The following is a 23535-nucleotide window of genomic DNA, read 5'->3' as shown; positions in this document are numbered from 1 at the left end:
TCTGGATCAGAACTTAAAATTTTTATGGAAAATTATTTGATTGTATTTGTATTCATTTTGACCCAGAGTAGGTCAGATCCCTGATAAAATTTACAGAATCTGTAGCTGAGTTTAAAAGCCCCAAGATTTATTCATAGCAGAGTAATATAACATTCATTTTCCTTTCTTACTGTTCTGAGGATATGATGTAAAGTGTTCTGAGGGTTCAAAAATGTATGTTTCTTAATGTCTAATATAAATATCTATTATGTCTTTTCAACATAGCATCAACTTCTTGGGACATCCCAATTTAGAAGTTAAGATTCTTGGAGTCTTAGTAGTTAATTGGAGATGGTCAAGGAAGAGAAGGAAGCAATTTCATCTTTGGTTTCCTTAATTTTTTATTCTGATTTAAATAAATAAAATGATACCAAAAAGGATCTACCATTCTCTGGGGGAGGGGGCAATCAAACTTTCTGTGCTTCTTTCTCTGGAATAGTTATTTAAATTGAAGGATTATTGAAGTTGAAGAAGTCTGTTTAGTTAATGGCTGTATTTTGAAGGTTTTTTTTCATAAGCCAAGTACAGTTTAGGAAGGATAAATAAAAGTCTTGTTGAATGCTTTGAAGTGTTATTTTTTGTTTGTTTGTTTTTTTCACTTTTTTTGTTTTGACTCACTTTTTTTGAGACACAAGTTCATCCGTAATGAAGATGAGGCAACTAAGATACAAAAAGCAGGGAGAGATTGGAAGTCTAATTAGTATTATACTTGAGGTTTTGCTCTTTTTTCTCCTTTGCATTTTATATAATTTGTTTAACTAACTTCATTTTTGTTTTGAAGTTTAGGACAAGATAAATTGTCATTTGGCAGAGAACAAAACCCTCAATTTATCTAAATTTTTATCTACTGGCACCAGCCATGATACCTATCACATTCTACTTCCATCTATAATTTGTTGCTATAAGATTGCAGTATTTGATTACATCTCATTACCTGACTCAGAGTACCTAGGATTATAAAAGACAGTGTTTCATCATCAAATGCATTTATGCAATATTTATTTGTCTGCTACACTGGACTATTAAAATTTTCATTGATCGTTTTTTTATATATCCAGTAGCATAGTAGGTATTTACAAGCATGCATTTTCTTCAACCTTTTAAAATATTTCAATGCCTTTTCTCCAAACTTTCAATAAGTTCTCTACTCCTTAACTTATTTTGGGTCTTGGTTCTGGTATGAATAAAAGCCTAATTAGTGTTGAATGTATTAGGGTGATTATTACATGTTTCTCTAGTCTTGTTCATACATCACATTATCCTGTTTGTTTTTACAGTGTAGAATTGCAGCCAGCAGTTAAATTAATTGCAGATTTAAATTATAATTTGCTCCTATCTAAAGACATTAACCAAAAGACTGACTTGTTCTGACCTAATAAATTAACTCAAAAGTATGAATATTTTCATGAATATTGCTTGACAGTCTAACTTTAAGAAGTAACCTGAAAATGTTTACAGAGGAATAAAAAACATTTAGTTTGTAATTAATTAGTGATCAAGAGGAACACTGTATATAGCTAGATTGTTAGTTCTATTCCTTTGTCATAGGAAATACACCTATCTCATGTATGGATCTTTAAAAAACAAAAACAAAATATGCCAACCAGTGTATGGATCAGGCATTAAGAACTCCTTTCTTAATGTTCATTTGATAGTTTTTTTTTTCTAGTCTGGAAAAACCTATGGATCCCTGTGACAATAATATTCTTAACTACATAATATAAAATACAGGGAATTACAAATGAAACCCATTATACTGACATATATATATAATTTTCACAATATTAAGAAACACAAAACATACACACAAGTTCATATGTTCTAGGTTAAGAATCTCTGAGTTAGATAAAGGTATTCCTTAAAGATCAAAAAGTTATCAGGGAAAACTCTAGGTATTGACTTGAGATCTGAATATAAAATTATTTAGGGCTCTAAATTTTATCTCCTCATGTGTAAAATGAGGGGGTTGGACTACTTGGCCTCTGAGGTCCCTTTCAGCCATAAATATATGACATTACGATCCAAAGTTATGAAGTAAAAGCATCCAAAGATCATAGATATAGAGAGGGATGGAACCTTAGAATTGATAGACTACAATTCAAACATTTTACAGATAAGGAAACAGGTTCAGAGAAATCATTCTTTCCCATGGTCCCTGAGCTTTTACATTTCTGAGGAAGAATGTGAACTCAGGTCTCCTGGACTCTTTTATGTCCCAGAACTGTTGACAGTGCCACCAATGTTAATTTCTCTTGTATATTTATTCCAAATGAATAAAATATACACATAGAAAATTATTCAAGTAACACTCATTTTCCTAACAATATATATTAATCCCCAAAATAACTACTTAATTCTCATCTTGACTTCTTCAGTCTCACCTCAGCAGGTGAATTTGTATCCCCAAGTATCAAGGAATCATATTCCTGTTAACAATTAGTAGTAATTGGGGGCAGCTGGGTAGCTCAGTGGATTGAGAGTCAAGCCTAGAGATGGGAGGTCCTAAGTTCAAATCCGGCCTCAGACGCTTCCCAGCTGTGTGACCCTGGGCAAGTTACTTGACCCCCACTGCCCATCCTTACCACTCCACCTATGAGCCAATACACAGAAGTTAAGGGTTTAAAAAAAAACAACAATTAGTAGTAAGCCAACAGGAGTTTCATGAGGGAGATACTGACAAGGTAAATTTGAGCTAGATAGAAGTCCTTTTTTGGGAGAAAGGGCAGAGAAATGTGGGGAGTGGTGTTTAGAAACAAGTTTAACCTCTGGTTTCCAAAGAACTCAGCTGACCCTTCATTAAACAGGGCATTGTCCCTATAAAAATAGTTTCTGTTCTACATGTCAGTTTTTAAAACATTATTCTTTTTCTCATTTCTTATTAAGTTGGATTTCATATCAGAGGCCAAACTTAGGAACATGTAGTCATTCAGCTTTGGACATTTTGTCAAAACTCCATATGGATTCTTATTTTAAAAATATTTTAAAATGTTAAAAATTAGAACCTAATCTTGTTCAGCCTCCATTCAATATTTTAAAACATATAATATATAATGTCTTCTAATTTTCTACTAATATCATTTGAGAATGTCTAGGTTAACATCTAAGTTAGCCAAAGATGTAAATTTTTAATATTTTCTACCTTCACAACATGTCTTGCATCAGATTCCTTCTTTCTTTCTACCTATAAAGCCACCACCACAACCCTCATTACCTCTCTCCTAAGCCTCTGAAGTCTTACCACTCCAATCCATCCTCCAGACTTCAACCAAAGTAATTTTCCTTAAGGGCAGATTTAATCATGTTTATTCCCCTACTCCTTCTATTCCAATAGCTTCTTTGATACTTTAGGACAAAATATAATTTCTGTTTAGTTTTTACAGACCTTGAGTGCCTTTCCACCTGCAGTAGATGTTACTTACAATATACCCAAACAACCTTTCTCTTTTATCTTGTCATATTACACTCCATCTCCTCTCTCTCTCTCTGACTTTGCATGGACTTCCTCTCATGTCTGGAATGTATTCTTTACTTACTCCACCCTCTTCCTTTAAGATGCAGCTCAAATACTCCCTTTTTCATGAGGCTTTTTCTTATTCCCTTAACTGCTAGTGCCTTCCCTAAAAAAGTACTCTGTATTTAAACATCCTGTGTGAAATTATATTTATCAATTTCATACTTTATATATTTATAGACATACTTGTTTTTTCCCTGTTAGAATGTAAATTCCTTGAGAGTAAAGATTATTTCTTTGTACTTCTCAGAGCCTGGCATAGTGCCTGGCATATAGAAAGAGCTTAATGAATAGCTGTTGATTTATTGATTACACTAGTTTATATACACCACATACTACTTTAGATTTAGAAGACAACCAGATTAAATGTGGTATCTTTCTAACGATGAGTACATGGGAAAGTTCATAAAGGCGGAACACCTATTTTAATCAAATTATTCAGCAGCCATTTCTCTCCTTGGATTCAGTCTCATAGCTTTTCACTCCATGATCCACCCCAAGATAATTATCTTAAGTTCTAAATACATTTGTGTCTTCTGACTTTGCTCTCTTAAACCAAACATTTGGTTGAGGCAGTGGGACATAGAGGATATATTTATTTCATCATTTCTCCTCTTTCTCCTATCACCACCATCCCTCCCATTAATGTACCACTTCTGTCCTTACCAAGCAAGTAAATGTCTTTATATTCTTTGAGGAGAAAGCTTTTGCCTAGCCTATTTTGTTCAATTCAGGTACTATTAGCATTTCATTTCTATAGTTAGCATCATATTGTTTTTTTGTAATTTAGCATAATATTGTAAGAGTATTATAAAATGCTTTATTTTAAATTCTGTTTGTTAAAATTCAAATTTAAGCTTTAGAATTTTGTAAATTTCTTTAAAAGTATGTTATATGCCTTCTGTCAATATGTAAAAATCACCTTTAAGCAAATACTTTTACAATATTTAAATTTAAAAATGTGTAAGGCTTACACAGTTAAGAAATTTTTCTTCAGAACTCCAATGAATTTGTGATTTAATCAATATAAGTATTCCCTCCAACTAGTGCACATCATAATCTATCCATGCCTTCCTTCTCATTCTGGGTTATTTTTGACTTGTTTTCCCATCAGTCACCCATAAAGCTCCACCAAGCATAGTGGATAATTTTGCCTCTTCTCACATTATGTGAGTACTAGTGAAACACTATTTGTTCATTCATTCTCCTTCTTTCTTAGCACATAAATAACCTCTCTCTCTTTTCCCCCTCAGTCATGCATCCCCTGTGTGTGATTTCTCTTTTGCTACTTCAGGCATTAAGTCCAGAATAGTAATATGCTGTAGCATACTTACACCCATCAAACATCTCTCCATTATTGTCCTTTGGGTGTCCCATGATTTTGATCCTACAGATACATATTCCCAAGTAGTGTATCTGATACTAATAGTGTCTATGATTCACAGCTCCATAACATCATTGAATGAACATAGCTCTTAAGAACTATGTTTTTGATTCAGAAAGCACCTAGGGATCTTTGAACATATAGTACTATTTTCTTTTTCTTTATGCCTTTTGTTTTTATATATGGCAGTTTTTTTTTTGTTAAAGTTCTCTGTCACAGAACCCTCCCTTATAAAGTAGAAAACATTTAAGCATAATCAGTGGATAAAATGATTCTTCTGATAGCAGAGTTCCCCACCTTTCTACTGAGTTTCATTATCAATTTTCTGGGACTGATATTTAGTTACTACAATCAATCAGAACATAACTGACTTTTAATGCTTTAAAAAATATTATTGCCAACCTTGTACATATTCAGATTCTTTTCCTATACATTAAATCTTTTGTTTCTCTAAATTCCCAATTATTTTTATTATAACATTGTAATATTTCTTTACATTTGTATATCACAATTTGCTCAGCCATTTCCCAATGATGGGCTCTAATTTTTGTTTCCAGGTTTTTATTGTCTCAAAAAGTGTTGCTGTGAATATTTTTGTAGGTATGATCCCTTTCTTTATGCCTTTGACATGCTTGGGATTTATGCCCTGTGGCGAAATTATTGAATCAAAGGTTATAAATACATCATTGACTTCACTGTCCTGGAGGAGGCCAAGGGCCCCTCTTCTCCCCTCCCCCCATCTGAGCAGTTGAGGGTGGTATCTGAGGTGAAGCGGTGGGAGGCTACCCATGCGTTGGAGGTAGCTAGCGTCACTTTCAGTGCCCTCTTCCTCATATCCCTCCTCACTTACAGAAACTGCCTTCTGCTCTTCATTGGCCTGCTCTCATCCCTTCTGCCCCTAAACTTTGGATGAGGTGGGATCCAGGCGGAACTCGGGGATCACGAAAGGCTGCTCCCTCGAGCCCGGCTCTTCTTCTGTGGGCACTTCCCCAGTCACTAGCAGGAGACCCAGGTTGTGCCCCACTGGCTATCCCTTCAGCAGACAGGGGCACCTTAAGGTTTGTGGCTTCTCCTACAAGTGCCTCCACTGGGAAAGGTTACTCTCAGAAGGATCTAGATCTCAGGTGCCCCAATAGCCCCACCTCCTTCATTGTTTTTTTTTTTATTATATAACTAACAACCAGCAACAACTACAAAAAAAAAATTAATGCATAAAAAATTGTGTCCAGAACCTCAATGTCCACATTCTTTACAATTTGTTAAAAAATATGTAAATTACATATGTGTTAGGATTATTAATTCATCCTTATTTATTAGATTGTAAAAGCAGGTTGAAGAGAGTAAAGCTTCATAATCACATGGGCCTAGTTAATCTGAGTTCTGACACTCTCCTCATGTCTCCCTTCAGTCCTGCTGCTTCCCAGACAAGAAGTAAAGCTGCCTCCTGAGACAAGTGAGGCAAGTCCCCAGATGCAGAAACTTGATCCTCAACTTACTGTAACTCCTTCTGAGTCTCCCTGGTTGGAGAGAATTGACCTCAGGCCAGGTCAGAGATCAGTCTTAGGGACATCAGGAATCACTTGGGAAAAGAGACAAGCATCTTCCTGAGGCTAGGAAGAGACCAGGCCTCTGGCATTCTCCCATAGTATGCATGCACATCCAATCAAAGGATGGAATTGAGACTGAAATGGATTTTCAAAACTTTCCCTTCTTAAAGGAAAGAGGATACAAATTTATATTAAATTTGTACATGTGTGCTAATTTATCAGCATCTTTTTCTTTTGAATTCCCTTTGGACTTGTTTTATTTTGATATTTTCTTCTCTTGATTTTTTGGCTGTTTTTTAAAAAAATGTAATCATTGTATATATTATTCTCTTCTCTTTTCATCTCTTCATATATTTCCCTTATTTTCTTTCTATTTCCAGTAGCTGTCATTTCTTATAACATAATACAATCCATCACATTCAAATATCATAATCTATTCAGTCATTTCTCCTAATCTTTGCATTTGTGTTATTTCTAGTTATTTTATCATTACAAAGCTTATGTGAATATTTTCATACATACACAGTGGTTTACCCTCACAATAATGTCCTTAGGGCCTAATCCTAGTAATGGGATCCCTAGGTCAATGAGCATGAACAGCTTTGCAGCTCTTAAAGTATATTGCCATCTCGTTTTCTAAACTAAACAATTCACAGCTGCTCTAGCAATGTAATATTAGGCCTGTTTTTCAATGTGTCTGTCAGCATTGAATGTGATTGACTTAGCCAGTCTGGTTCTCAGTTAAAATGCATTACCAGGACTATATTTAGCTAGATTGGTCCATAGGCAGCAAACAATCTGTTGCCAGGACCATATTGTTTTCAAAACCAAATCTTTCCAGCTTGATCATACCTGGTAGAACTTTTATACCAATGCCACACTCTCAGAATGCAGGATTGCCTCTACAGTATACTGAATATTAAAGTAAATCTTTCGCAGCATTTATGCTCTCTAAACCTTTGTTGTCCCACCAAAAACTATGTTTGGATTATGTGTATGTTCAGGCTTACTTCTGCTAACTTCATAGAGGTATATGGGAACTCACTATATATCTGTCATATTCAACTTTTCTTAAGTTCTATTCATATCCTGAACTTTTCTTATTTATTTTTTGGTTAGTTATCTGGTTCTCAGAGGGAAAATTAAATCCCTTCCTATAATTATTTTGTTCTCTCTTTTCAGCTGTATCTCATTTTTTAAAAAATCTGGATGGGGGGGGGCAGCTGGGTAGCTCAGTGGATTGAGAGTCAGGCCTAGAGACCGGAGGTCCTAGGTTCAAATCTGGCCTCAGACACTTCCCAGCTGTGTGACCCTGGGCAAGTCACTTGACCCCCATTGCCTACCCTTACCACTCTTCCACCTATAAGTCAATACACAGAAGTTAAGGGTTTAAAATAAAAAAAAATCTGGATACTATAATACTTGCTGTATATAGGTTCAATTTTGATAATGCTTTATTATCCATAGTATCTCCCTCCCCAACATAATATAGTTATCCTGTTCATCCCTCTCAATTATGTCCACTTTAGCCCCAATTCTGGCAGAGATCTTGATTGCTATCCTTGCCTTCTTTAGATCCACTGAGGTATAGTATATTCTACTCTAATCCCTCTCCTTCACTCCATGTATGTCTCTCATTTTCAGTTGTAAGAAGGAAAATTTAGGTATTTATAGATATATATTAAAATATGTGGCCGCCAGGAATCAACAGTTTCAGGTTGATTCCGTAATTAAATCAGACCCAAGTCAGCATCAGGTTGAGGCAGTTTATTTACAATCTGGTAGGTAAAAAGTAAGAATAAAGAGAAAGGGAGAGGCTAGTCCAGGCCTGGTCTGAGAGAGAAGGTTAAAAGGCTAAATAAATGAAGCTGTAAGCCACAAGGCCCAGCAGCCAGATAGGCAGAGTTTAGAAGCGGCCCAGCAAGGCCAAGGAAGCCAGCCTAACTTACCCACGTGACAATACAGAGTGGAAGCGTTCTGTGGTCTCAGGAGATGCTTCTGCTCCCAGTTCCAGACGGCAACAGCCTCCACAGGAAGTAACATACTTAAAGAGATAGTGTCCTTCCTCACTTCCTGTGGGTCCACCTCTAATTCAAATGGACAAATGGCAGCCTCTACACTGATTTTGGACTGCCCAAAGGGCAGTCCCTTGTTCTTGATTTGTTACTTATTGTCACGTGTGGGTAACTCGTCTCCCCTCCCCACTAAGGGAGGTGAGGATGACATCATTTCTATGCCTAGGATGGGTAGATTTTTGACTATTAATGGGCTTGAGCTAATTCCATTTACACACAGTGCCAGTTAAGTTTTCATCACTATTTAACAGTCTACTTTTCCTAGTTCTTGTATTTGTCATGTTTATACATAGTTTTATGTCTTCTCTATTAGATTGCAAATGCCTTGAGAGTCAGGATATCTAACATTCACCTCTTATTTAGTTATCTTAACAGGTCAATAAGGCCAGTTTTCTACCTGCTGGGCACATTCCTATCCTGCCATCTTTTGCAGCAAAGTCAATAATAGTATCATAACAAAATCAGTAATAGTATTGTTTTTTGAAAGGAATATTAACTCATTGGCTCCACTCTGTGAATCAACTCTTCACTATCCCTGTGACTCCTGTGACCAAAACGCCCTCTTCTCCCTCTTCACCATATCTGTTGACTCATCCTATTAAAATGCAAGTGTTTTAAGAGCAAGGTCTCTGATCTTTTGCTTTTGTATCTCTCACACTTAACATTGTGCCTGGCACACAGCAAGACCTTAACAAACGCTTTTTCTTTTTTTCTTGTCCATTACTTCACTCAAAAGTAAGGGAGAGATCCACTGCACAATAAATATAACCTGCAGAATTTATGTCTTTTGATATTATTTAAATAAAAGTGCGAATATTTCTTAGAAAACCAACTCCAGTTTTGTAAAGCACATTCAGACTACAGCAGTTTGTTATTAATCAAACACCTACAAAGAAACCCAGGAATATAAAACCCCAGGACAGAAAGCAGTTTACATTAATAAAAAATAATCAAACTCTATGTGTTGAAATTATTGCCCAATAAATAATAAATCTACGAATAGGGTTATTGAAAATTTAAGTTGAAATAACTTGGGAGAGGCATGTATATATGTGTTGTTGACCCATTTGTATTGAAAGGTTAAAATCCAAGTTGGATTTCAAGGCCATACCTTTTACAGTATTCTATTCTAATAAGCCAGAAATTTCATTTGAAAAATAACACCTGTCCTCTATAATATTCCAAAAGTTAGTAATTAATTTTCAAAAATTTTCATAAGTTTTATCTTAACTAGGCAGAAAATAGCAATAAGACTACCTGAAGAGTATTTGGGATACTAGGGGAACAGAGAAAGATTCCTTCCCAAAAGAAAATAATTTGCAAGTTGACAGGAAGAGGTGATTCTAGGTACTCAACCTGGTTTTTACTCAATTGTAAAAGACATTCTGAACATGGGTTTGAGTTTAAAATGTCTTGTAAAATCATTGACAGTAAAAGCCTTCTTTTTTGCCTCCTATATATTTATAAACAGTGAATACTGTCAAATATTGCTGTAGATATGACATGATGCCAGCAGTTTATGAACATGCCACTATATCTATTTAAAACCTTTTTTATACATAGCAATTTTTCATTTGTTTATTTTTTTTGCAAATAATGCATTATACTTCATCAAAGGCAATGTAGAAAACTAAATGGGATTTGACAGGATAATTCTGTTTAAGAAAAAATAAAACAGACCTCTAGCTATAACACAATGTCAGGTACTTAATCTCCAAGCTCTTTGATAAAAATCAGTTTTTTTAAATTACAAAAGGATTATTCTGATTGCAGTTTTTCTTTTCATTTGGAGTTACTGTTAACAAAATGTAGTTGTACTAAATAAGTAAGGCAGATTGTAAAGAGCATGATCTGAGTAATCATAGACCATCCTTCAAGAAATATCTCAATTTAGTAAATCTTTTATAAGCATTTATTATTTGGATGGCTCTGTTAGATGCTACAAATACCAAGGCAAAAGCAAAATAGTCCATGCCTTTAAGATACATCTGCTGTTCTATCAAGATAATACAGTTTAGGGTTGGGAGGGAAGGAAATAGCTTGGAACTCAAATGTAACTAATTAAATGAGTATTTTTTTTTTTCAAAAGGATCCCCTCCCAAAAAAGAGAACAAGGGTAACTATAATAAGATGGGGAGAGCCCAAATGAAGTGCTTTAGGAAAATTTGAGGGGGTAGAAAATTGGGGATTAAAAATGGATTCGTGAAGGATGTAGCATTTGAGTTAGACCTTAAGCAAAGTAGGAATTTTCAAAGATAGTTCTTGGAAAAGAGTGCATTGCATTCATGGACTTAGGTGAGAAATGTGATATCCAAGTTTACTTGAATGTAGAATCAAAAAGAAAATAAATATGTAAAGCATTTCACAAACCTTAAAGCACTGTAACTATTTATTATTATTATTATTATTATTATTATAGAATAAAGTTGGAAAGCTAAGTTGGCAGTACATTAGTTGTTGTCTTTGCTACTTGAAGAGGACCAAAATTACATCACTGATAATATCTTTTGACTAGTGGAAAAACTGAATTTAAGTGAGGCAAAGTTACCCAAAGTTGTCAGCTTCACTCGTTCTTCCAGTCATCAGAGCCCATTGACAAGACTAAAGTCAAAACTTTTTATGGTGATGGCTCAGGATGCAATGGATGACCTTAGCTTCTTTGATATATACTCAAGCTCTAAGTGATACACAGTACCTGCTTCCTTTGCCTTCATTGGCTGTGGGGGAAAAATATATTTTCATCCATACCTTCTGACAGAGAACATCTTCAAATGCCTAGGGTAGACATGCCATTGACTCACTGACAGGTTTGAGGCGTGTTCGTTACCCTCTTCCCAAGGCAGTTTACCAAGGTGTGACTGCTGCACATGCTATAGTTTCTGGGAACCACAGGTGAGAACTGGGTAAGGGTAGACATCAAAGGTAGAGAGCAGCCCTGAAAAAAGGTTGGCAAACTCTCACACCAGAGGTACTAGTCTTTTCTGAACAACCCTCTATGTAAGGGAGTATGTATGTAGTTTGCTATATAAGCTAAGGGGTTAATATTTTTTAAGGTAAAACTGAGTCACTGAAAATGTTTCAGCAAAGTAACTGATTTCCTTAGATCTTTACTTTAAGAAAAATATTTTTATATCTTTGTGGAAAATTGATTGGAAAAGTAGATACTTGTAGTTAAAGAGATCAGTTAGCAATTTGGATCTGAACGAAGGTTTTTCAGTGTGAGTTTGGGAACATTTTTGAGAAATGTTTGCTAAGGTAAAATAAACAGGACTTGGTAACTGAATCGATGTGGAGAGTGAGAGAGAGGAAAGAATCAGTTTATTCTGAGATTATGAATTTAGGAGAATGAGAGAAAGTTGGTAAGTAAAGACTTGGAAGTTTATCAATATCAAAACATTTACAATTTTTATCGTCTTTGTAATCTATGAATTTTGTTTTATGCATATAAAATATTCTTAGAGGTGGTCCATAGGACTGCCAAGCAGGCATAATAAACTAACTTTCTCATATGATCCTGTGTTCGGAATATATATGTCAATTCAAGTATTTATCAAGCATCTACTATGTTCTCTTGGGGGAAAAGAACAAAATATATATTTTTCATATATTTTTTTTCATTGGCAGAAGCTAGGACTAACATCTGGGGAATTTAGGAAGCCTTTTGGAAAAAAGGTGGTAGTTAAGCTGAGACTCAAAAAAATCCTTTTTAATAACCAAATCCATCTCTGCCTTTTTCATCTTTTTTTTTAAACATTTACCTTCCATTTTAGAATCAATACAGCGTATTGGTTCCAAGGCAGAAGAGTGGTAAGAGCTAGGTAATAGGGGTTAAACATGACTTTCCCAGGGTCACTCAACTAGGAAGTGTCTGAGGCCAGACTTGAACCTAGGACCTCCAATACCTAGGCCTGGCTCTCAATCCACTGAGCCACCTAGCTGTCCCCAATCTCTAGCTTTTTCTAAAGGAATCTTATATTTACATTTATATCTACCTACTATCTTACTTCTTATATTCCAACCCCACTAAACACTGTAGAGCCATCTTTTAATAAAGAGAAATCCTCAGCTTTATCAGTCTCTATAGATAAACACAATCTTTGAAATAACTGTCAAAAATAAGTTCATTACTTATTGTCTCTTCTAAAATCACTAGTATCTAATAAAATATCTTTCACTTTCTCAATAAACATTTTTTGGAAAAAAGATAAATCACACAAAATCTGAATGAGAAAGGATCTCAACAATCATTTAGTTTAACCTGTACTGTATATGAAAAGAAACTCTTTTTACAACAGACCTGATAAGAGACTATCCAGCCTTCTGCTTAAAGATCTCTAATTAAGAGGAATCCTTTACTCTCTCAAGAAAATTTAATTTTTAAATAAGTCTTATCTCACATGGAACTTTGACAGAATGTAAGTTTCTTGCAGTCAGAGATTATTTCATTTTTGCTTTTCTAATCCTCAGCATCTAGCACTGTGCTTGACATACAGTAAATACTTAATAAGTAGAGATGAATTAAACTGCTGGAGTTAAAAAGTCTACTTCTGAAATGAAAGATAATGTGCTCTGAACCTCACCCACTTTAGTATCTACCCTGAAAAAGATATACCCAGTATTGAATCAGAGCAAAAGAATATAGTTTAGTCTTATTTTAATAATACTTTCCAAGACAGTATTAACTGAACCATCAAGTACATGAGTACTCATTTTATTTAGGCAAATAGTCTTATTAGAAAAATAAATTTTTCCAGCCCTTTGTGTGACCTCATATATTTTCATGTTATCCTTGTTAAATTAGCATAGATCCTAAAATACAAATCTGTAAATACCCATGCAAGGAGAAATCTCACTTAATTATCCATAATTTTGCATTGCTTTCTACTTGTTTTCAGCCATTAGTTGTAAAATTGGTTATATCTCAAAATAATAATTGTTTCAGATAAAGTATGGTATGTACTAAATTGCTTAAAACAGATATTGTTCTTGATGATACATCCTTTGAGGTCATATAAAAGGTCACATAACCTAGATCATAGTATCTACCACTTGTCCTAAAAGTAGAGAGAAAGTCTTATTCATAAACTTTTATTTTTTCCTTCTCCAAAGTAATTTGTGTCCATTTGAGTTATTTGTAGTCTTTCATGAAATGATAACTAGTGACAGTGGTATCAAACTCGAATAGAAATGGAGACCCTAAATTATACATAAAGATCCCTGCTAGCCACATATTGACTTAGTTTTTAAATATAATATTATGTGGTTTTATTACAGTTTTATTTTGTTAAGCATTTCCCAGTTACATCTTAATTAGGTTTAGGGCTATACTTGGGAAATGAGTCTGCCGGTGCAGGGGTAAAGTGATGGGCCCGAGGTAAGGAAGTCTCATCTTTCCAAGATCAAATCTGGCCTCAGAAACTTACTGGCTGTGTGACGGGGGCTACAACATCTAAATCTAAGCTTTCCTGTTGCCATTCTCCAGCCACCTCTTTCCTGAAGCTTTTTATGATGAACTGGGCTGCCTTTTCACTTCCTTTCCCTCAATAGTGCATATGTCACTCTTATCTTTTAGTTTAGTCAACCACATTAATTATTCTTACCTTGAAACCTCCCAGTACAAAGCGAATCTTCTCTATTCATATTCAAATGACTTGGTATTTGAACTTTCTGAAATGGCAATGCAGTGCAAAAAAGTTTCTGAGTTTTGTTTTGTTTTGTTTAGGAAAATTTTTTTTCCCAAGAAAGTAATTTCTTTTAAATTCCTTTCAAATCATTTCCTCAAACCAGGCAACATAATAGAGGTAACAAATGTATCAATACTAACAGATCTATGCTACTAATTTAATGCTATAAAATGAATAAATATAGACTATTGTCATTTAATATCATGAGTATTAAGAAAAAGCAAACTGTGTGGCCCAGAAGCATTAACTAACAAGACTATTATATTTTTTTAAATCCTTATCATCTGACATTAGTATCATTTCCTAGGCTGAAGAGCAATAAGGGCTAGACACTTGGAATTAAGTGACTTACCCAAGGTTACACAGCTAGGAAGTGTCTGAGGCCAGATAGGATCCCAGCAACTTCTGACTCTAGGCCTGGCTCTCTATTCATTGAGTCACCTAACTTTCCCCAACTAATGAGATTGTTAGTATCAAAAGAACTATATATTTTAGAGCTGGAAAGCACCTTAGAGATCAGTTCTTAAGATCCTTTATACTTAAAAAAATCTTTTAAGTGTTAGCTATTAACATTAATATTATTAATCCCCAAGTAACTTTTGTTTATGTTGGTAATATCTATTGATATTTACCATATTAGGAACAAACATCTCATTATCATTATGAAAATAATTTTGACCTCACAGATCCACCAAAGGGTTTCAGAAACCCTCAATGTTACAGCCATTTTACAGAAGAAGAATAAATACTCTTAGAGGTAAAGTGAGTCCTCCAAGGTCATCCAGTCAGTCAGTCAGTCAACATTTAATAAGTTTATACTATGTTCTAGACACCATGCTAAGCTCTGGAGACACAAAGAAAGGTTAAAACCAAAAGGTAGTTCCTGCTTTCAATGAGTTCAATTTTTAATATGGAAGAGAACATTCAAACTATTCTGTATCAATTATAATATACAGGATAAAAAAATGTAATTAAATAAGAGAGGGAAAGTGTTAGAAATAGGGTTGTATGGGAAGATTTCCAGTAAAAAGTGAGATTTTGGCTAGGACTTGAAGAAAACAAGGGAAGCCAGAAACCAGGAGATGGAAATGAGGAAGAAGAGCAGTTCAGACATTGGAGACAGACAATGAAAATGTCCAGTGTTAGAAAATGGAATAACTGGTTTGAGGAATAGCCAGGAGGCAGGCCAATGCAGTTGAATCATACAATAGAGTGAGAAAATCTAAGTAGATGTAGGAAGACTCAAAGTTATTAAATGATTCACCTGAAATTCATATCCATGAATTCTGCTGCCTCTTTTAAAAATAGAAGAGGAGTAATTAACATCTGAAAGTGTATAGGATTTTTAGAAAGCCTGTTCTGAAACTAGAAATCATTATAATTCAATGGTCACTTGAGTTCATCAGTTTTATATCATAAAATTTGGTACCACACAGAGTAAGACATCTGAAAATTGTTATGATCTTCACACAGCATATTCAGATATGGAATTATATATAGCCTCCCCTATTTTAAATAAATAAAATTTGTGACCTCATGGACCATTGTTAGCTATGGAGTTTTCTTTACAGGGATAATGGAGTAGTTTCCTTCTCCAATGGCTCCTCTTTTGTCAGTCAACCAAAGGTTGAGTGACTTTCCCAGGTCACACAATTAAGAAATGTCAGAGGCCATATTTCAACTCAGGTCTTCCTGACTCTAGGGCCAGCACTTTATCCATTGAGTCACCTAGTTGCCTCCTATGTAGTATTGTAAAGGAAGCCAATAAGGCAAAATTATATATATATATATATATAAACTCAAGTTCACAGACCTGGGTTAAGAACTTCTGTTTGAGAGTGACCTCTTACCAGGTTAAAAAAAAATTTTTTTAAACCCTTACCTTCCGTCTTGGAGTCAATACTATGTATTGGCTCCAAGGCAGAAGAGTGGTAAGGGTAGGCAATGGGGGTCAAGTGACTTGCCCAGAGTCACCAGGTAAAAAATTTTTATGGGCAATAAACTGCTCTTGCTCTTGGAAAAAGGATTTTGACACTGATTATCCAAGCATTCCTCATCCTCCCTTGCAATCTTACCTAATAAGTGTCGTTAGATTAACACTTCACTTTTAAAATTTGCTCTTCATGAGCTGCCAGGATTTTTCAGTCAAAGTGAAGGAGTTAGCTAAGAAAGAAGAAGTTAGTCTTTTCAAATAATCTTCAGGACTATATCTGTGATCTGAAATAAGGACAAATAGTTCCATTGCTCTAACTAGTGCTCCCATGAATAACAAAGGGAAGTCAGAGTTGTCCATTTAAAATTTTGAAGCAGGATTGGTGCTGACATTTTAGTTCAGCATGTTCTTTCACCAGAGCAGTTTATGTATTAAGCTCGATTATTAAACTCCTGCTGCTGCTCAAACTGAGGGTGAATACATTAAAATGATTTCTGAGTTATCAACCCACATATTCAACCATAGGGAAGAAAGATGCAAAGTTAGGATGTTAAATAAAACATTCTTGTTAGGATCTTTGCTACTTTCCACTTTAGGCCCAATTGAAACCATCCTTCTCTGATTTGAGTGTTTCTCCAAAACATAGCTGAAGATTTTTAGTCAGTCAGTAAGTGAACAAATGTTTATTAAGTGCTTAGTAAGTGCCAAGCCCTATAAACAGTAGAGACACACACACAAAAAGAAAGAAAGAAAGAAAGAAAGAAAGAAAGAAAGAAAGAAAGAAAGAAAGAAAGAAAGAAAGAAAGGTCTGATTCTCAAGGAACTTATATTTTAATGGGGAAGGAAAATATAAAAAGGGAAGTTGAAAAGTGGAGGAGGGGGCCAGTTCACAAAATAGAGATTTTTCAGAAGAAAGTTACCTCTACAAGAAGGAGGCCACAGAAGTTGTGGGAGAAAGCAATTGAGTTAAGATGGTGAAATCCAAAAAATTAGAGCTGGCTAGTCTGAGCCCTTCTCCAAAATGGAGGTTTCTGGGAAGAAACTCCAAATCATAATGGGTAAGTAAAAAGAATTAGGAAGAAATCTCTGAGATCAACTAGTCCAAACATACTTGAACAAGAACAACGTATCTGACAAGTGGCCATCCTACCTTTACAAGATGTTTTTAAGCAAGAGAGAAACCACTGCTTCACTGACATTATCCTTAATTAATTTATTTCAGATGTATCAGTGATTTTAAATGATTATAATGATTTCTAATGATATTTAAGAAATATGTTTTTGAAGATGTGGTATTGGGGCTAATCAATAAGATACAAATTAATTTTATGACTGCTTAAAAGCATTTAAATGTCCTAATACATAGATTGTATTGCTAAATTATTTTTTGTGTCTTATCTTTTCAATTTGTTGTTTTATTTAAAAAAAACTATGATCTATAATGAAAGGAACATTACAAAGAAGTGATACAAAGAAAATTTTATGTAATTTTCTATTTCTGCCTTGCATATATTACTTTTCCCCATGTCAATCTAAGAGATTGAGACTAGACTATTATAATTGGGAACTGCCTGGTTAAACTTAAATCATTTGGTAACTCTGCAAATTAAAGTCTTAGTTGCCTAGGGAGTCAGTCATTAGGTTGGTCAACAGGCATTAAGCACCTATGCCAAGTGCTTTCTTTCCTAGGACAGTATTATCAATATGGTTCAAAGGTGGGAACTGATCACAGATCTTCCTGACCCCCAGTTTAAATTTTCTATACTCTATGTCACACTGTCTCAGCTTACAAATGTCTTTAAATGATATTAAGCTGGAAATTAATCTAGAATTTATCTAGTCCATCCCCTTCCCACCACAATATACCTGTCAAGAGTATCACCCAACTAGTTTGACTTCTAATCAAGAAAAGCTCAACACTTTTCAGGCATCTTCCATTTTTTTTTACATAGTTGCACTGCTTAGAAAGGTCTTATATTGAACTAACATGTGCCTCCAGATATAACCTAAAAATAAGTGGTCCTCCTTTGTTATCTGAAACTACAAATCCATTATGTCAGAGATTTACATTTATCTTACTAAAATCCATCTTTTCCAATTAATGATCACAAACTATTTAGAAAGAAACATTATTTAATGAATATTCTTTTTATTTGTAATGTTATGCCCATATATAGTTGCTGAGAACATAGATTACATGTATAATACATGTATATAGACTATATGTATATGTAAATTGTCAAAATATCCATGAAATTGCAGGCTTCTTGAGGGCAGGAACTGCCTTTGCCTCTCTTTATATCCCCAATGTTTAACACAGTGGCCAGCACACAATAATCATTTAATAAATGGTTATTCATTAATTAATCAAAGGAAACCATTATTAATCATAAAATCATATCCTGTTGATACTTCTAATTACATGTCATTTCTTAGTTAGAATCCATATTTTCTTAGTTTAGTATAGGCATTACTTTCAGTTAGGGATATTGTGCTTGAGGCGTATATAAAAATCCTAATTTACACAAAAAGCAAAAAATGTATTACCAAAAATATTTTCCCATTATGAAGGAGTCCATTCAACAGTTAACACATCTAGTACATTTTAAAAAGTTTGAATTATGAAAATTAAATTTATATTCCGTTTAAAACTTTTTAGAACTATATTATATAAATAAAAATGTAACTAAATTCTACATCTTGCATTTTCCCATAAGGACAAAGTATTTTAGCATAAAAACAATTCTTATTAGGAAATTTAACTTTTTGTTATATGTTTCTATGATACCTTAAGGTTTAAGAAGCAATTTTCTATATCAACTCTGTGAGGCATATAATAAAAATATTTTTGCCTATTTCACTTTACAGTTGACAAAATAGCAATTTAGAAATATCATGACTAACCCCAGGTCACAAAGTTAGTGAGTGTTAGAGCCATTACTTAAACTAGGTCTACAGACTCCCAAGGTTAGCATATTTTCTACTAGACCAGTGATGGACAAACTTTTTAAAGAGGGAGCCAAAGGAAAGGAAATGCTCATCTGTCAGTCTGTTTCTAAGGCAACTCTTTTGAAGTTTCATTGTATTGTATCCTACTCATTGTATCCATCAGATTAGGAATAATGTTGTGCTGTGAAATAGAACATTTCAGGGGGCCACATCTGGCCCGCGGGACATAGTTTGCCCATCACTGTACTAGACCATTCTGTTAAGAACAAATGATTTCCTTAACATTAAAATAGCATTCATATTCCTAATTAATTAATTTGGGGAAAAAGTTATTGAACGTTTGTAGATTTGACTTGTTTCCATTGTGTTGCTCTTCCCAGAAAATGTGCTTTTTTATGTTTTTAATAAAAATAATTAAAATTATAACTTTGTTTTACTTTTCCTAAATAGGATGATTAAGGGTTTAATCAATGACTTGCATATTCAGTTCATCAACAGTTATTTATTAAACACCTACTATGTCCTAGGTATTGTGCTTAGCACAATGGATACAAAGAAAGATAAGAAAAAAAGTCCCTGCTGTCAAGGAGCTCATACACTAATGGGGACGACAACATGTAAGCAACTACAAACACACAAGAAAATCTCAGATGGAAAACTCTAAGATTATTAAAGAAGACTCAGAAAGGCTTGTAGAGGGAGAGACGTTAGTTAAGACTTGAGGAAAACTAAGAGATGGAAAAGAGGAAGAAACAAATGCCAGGCATGGGGAATAGGCAGTGAAAATGCAAAGCTGAAACATAGAGTAAGTATCTTTATGAGTAACAAGGAGGCTAGTAACATAGGTTGGTAACCTAGTGTCATACTTGACTCCTCACTCTCTCATTTCTCCCCTTATCCAATTTATCAAGACCTGCCTATTTTGCCTGCATAACATCACTCTCAAAGGCACCAGCATCTTTTCAGTTACCCAAGCGTATAGCCTACCTGTCATCCTTGACTCTTCACTTTTTCTTAATCCCCCCATATCCAATTTATTTCTAAGCCCTGATAATTTGCCTTCATAGCATTCTCCCTTCTCTCCTCTGCCACCACTGTAGTTGAAACCTTCTACACCTGGACTATTCCAGAAGCCTGCTAGTTTGATCTCCTTGCCTCCAGACTCTCCTCACTCTAGTCTATCTTTCACTATCCAAGTAATCTTCATAAAGCATAGGTCTGACCTTGTCACCTTCATCCAACCCTTTCCATTCAGGGAATTCTAGTGGCTCCCTATTGCCTTCATGATCAAATATTAAATTCATTGGTGTTCAAAGCCTTTTCCCTTCCTACCTTTTTAGTCTTCTTACACATTACTATTGTCTACCATAACCTCAGTGATCCAGGGACTTTGATCTCCTTGTAGTTCCTTGCATAATACATCTTATTTCTAGACTGCGTATTCTCATTGTCTGTCTTCTGTCTTTGGAATTCTCCCCCTTTTGTCATCTTTGCTTCCTTCAAGTCACAGATAAAATTCCACCTTCTATCAGAAGCCTTTCTTGTTCTCTCTTAATGTTTGTTCCTTTTCTCTGTTAATTAATTTCAGTTAATCTTGTATATATCTTGTTTATATATAGTTATTTTCATACTATCTCTCTTATTAGACTGTGAGCTCCTTCCTAGCAGGCAGTCTTTTGCCTTCTCTCTATCCTTAGTGCTTTATACAGTACCCAACACATAGTAGGTTTTTAATAAATGCTTATTAATTGACTGAAATTAACAGAGATTAGAAATGAATAATAAATCATTGAAAAATCCCAAAGCCAAGAGAGTTAGTATTTCCTACTTCCAAAATATTTTGCAAATTAAATATTGTATATTTAAGTGAATAAGCTCTTTATGTCAGATAGATGTCTCTTTTGGTTAGTACTCTAATTATGAAGTGAGGAAAGCCATGAAATAAATGTTCAGCTATGTTCAGCTAGCAGAGCCCCAGAATGATATTTTGTCAAGGCTCTGTGCTCTGTAGATCTTTCATATTTGGATTGTCCAATTGTTATTTCTGATCTGATCATCTGAGATGTATCCCCATATGATTTTTCATATCCTCAAAGAACAATGAACTCCCCATAGTTATCTCTTCTCCCCAAAAGAAAGAGAAAATTAATTCCCTGGGGTTTGAATCTTATGGTAGGAAACCCTAGGCAGACATATAAACCCATATAAGATTAATGGAACCTCCAGGAGCTTTCTGGGCCCTTGGCCTGAATAGAAATTGCTGCCACCTACCACTCCATGAACGGCACCTAAATGATTCTATAAACCTGTTTTGTCATTCCCAGAAAAAATTGACCAACCCCTATATTGATCGTTGGGATTAGTTAAACCCTGACATCGTCCATTATGCTATGCTTCTAGTTACTCTCCCACTGAGGCATCGATTCGGGCCAAGTGGCCCAAGGCTGCTATACCTGAGTTCCCATTGCTCTTGAATATTTATTTTCCATGTTGACAGCTTTCCTGGGGTTTTGGATTAAAGCAAGGGATGTGGCTACACCTGTATCCATATACTTGTTTACCAGAACTGACAATAAATCATCTTTCCCTGATGGCATATAACTTTTCATTTATTTTATAACCACTTTTAACTATTCTTGGCTACAGTCCCTTGACAATAGTAGAGGTAAATAAATATGTATTTTTTTCATGTCGTTAAATATTATAAAACCCTGGAGGCAGATCTAAACTCTGTTGGGATCAGATTTTAACTATTTTTAAAGCTGCCTTTGTTTTGCTCAGTAAATCTCATTTATAATTAGTCATCCTTGGACCTGCCTTTTAAATAACTCAAATGATGATCACCATTTTCATTTCAGTTCACTGCTAGTGTTTGGTGATTTTCACTTGGCAATGGAGATTATTGTGCTTCACCATATTCTAGTTCTAGCAGTACTTTGATATTTCTGACACTGAGTTATTACATAATGTAACTAAATATTATAGCTTATGTCTTAAAATATTTTATTTTTCTAATTCTCTCCTTCTTTCCTTTTCTTATATGTTTTATAGTTAATGGTCCAATGCCCAGGTTGTGTCACTATCTAATAGCTATATTATACTGTTTACTTCATGATATTATAAATTTAAAGCATTAAAGATCTTAGAAATCATCTAGTATAGCACCCTTTTATTAACAGAGGAAGAAACTGAGGCCCAGAAAACTTAAGTGTCTTACCCAAGATTAGGTAGTAAATAAGTTGGTATTAAATATATATCTTCCGTCTCTAAAACTAGTGGCATTTCCATTTTACTGTTCTTATTCCTTTTCCTGCCCTAATTTCACTAAAAGCTTTCTTTATTTTTATTTATTTATTTTTAAAACCCTTACCTTCTGTCTTGGAGCCAAGGCAGAAGAGTGGTAAGGGTAGGCAATGGGGGGCAAGTGACTTGCCCAGGGTCACACAGCTGAGAAGTGTCTGAGGCCAGATTTGAACCTAGGACTTCCCTTCTCTAGGCCTGGCTCTCAATCCACTGAGCTACCCAGCTGCCCCCTTTCTTTATTTTTTTCAATAATTATCTCATTTACAAAATCACTACCTCCCACTTTTATCCACAATATGTAACTCTGTACTTTATTAATTGCAACAGTGTCTACCTGCTTTTGAAAAATATTAATGCATATATGTGCAAGAAATATGTCCATTTTGTCCGTGGAAGGTACATTTACATATTATTACATTGATTCACCTTTCAAAAACTTCATGTCTATCAACCCCATCCCTAGGATCTAAGGCCTATATACAGGGAACCAGTACTCTGATGGATCTATCATTTCATCATTTTGAGTACTCTTTCCTGTCACATATTTCACAACCTATCTTAGATCACATGCTTGTCTATCTTTTGTGATTCTAATTACAGATTTGCCAAGGGTTCTTTTATCTAAAATGCTGAAAACTTTCCTCTGATTCTTTTGACATTGTATAGAAACCTGTGAATTCCCCCTGCCCATTGATTACTCCTTGTCAACTGATGGTTCTCATAACAATCCAATCTTTTTTCCTTGACCTCACATTTCTTTGATGGTAGTCTTTTTTTTTTTTTTTTAAGCCCTTACTTTCCATTGTAGAATCAATACTGTGTAATGGTTCGAAGGCAGAAGTGTGGTAAGGGCTAGGCAAAGGGGATTAAGTGATTTGCCAAGGGTCACATAGCTAGGAAGTATCTGAGGCCAGATTTGAACCCAAGACCTCCCATCTCTAGGCTTGGCTCTCGATCTAGTGAGTTACCTAACTGCCCCCTTCTGATGATATTATCACATTTATATATTAGTAAATAAAGATTCAATGAAATTCCAGCTATATATATACATATGTATATATATATATATACATATTTAGAGGAAAAAACTAAGATTCAGTAACATTAAAA

General features: G+C 34.7%; 1 protein-coding gene across 1 annotated transcript in view; it reads left to right on the top strand.

The window, feature by feature from the left end:
- Window positions 1-23535, top strand: part of STS (steroid sulfatase) — a 179939-nt gene that overhangs the window by 33934 nt on the left and 122470 nt on the right. The gene's annotated exons all lie outside the window — the stretch shown is intronic.

This window comes from Gracilinanus agilis, chromosome 3 (assembly GCF_016433145.1).
Source record: "Gracilinanus agilis isolate LMUSP501 chromosome 3, AgileGrace, whole genome shotgun sequence".
In the NCBI taxonomy this organism is placed as follows: Eukaryota; Metazoa; Chordata; class Mammalia; order Didelphimorphia; family Didelphidae; genus Gracilinanus; species Gracilinanus agilis.
This window is presented reverse-complemented; position numbering and strand designations above follow the sequence as displayed.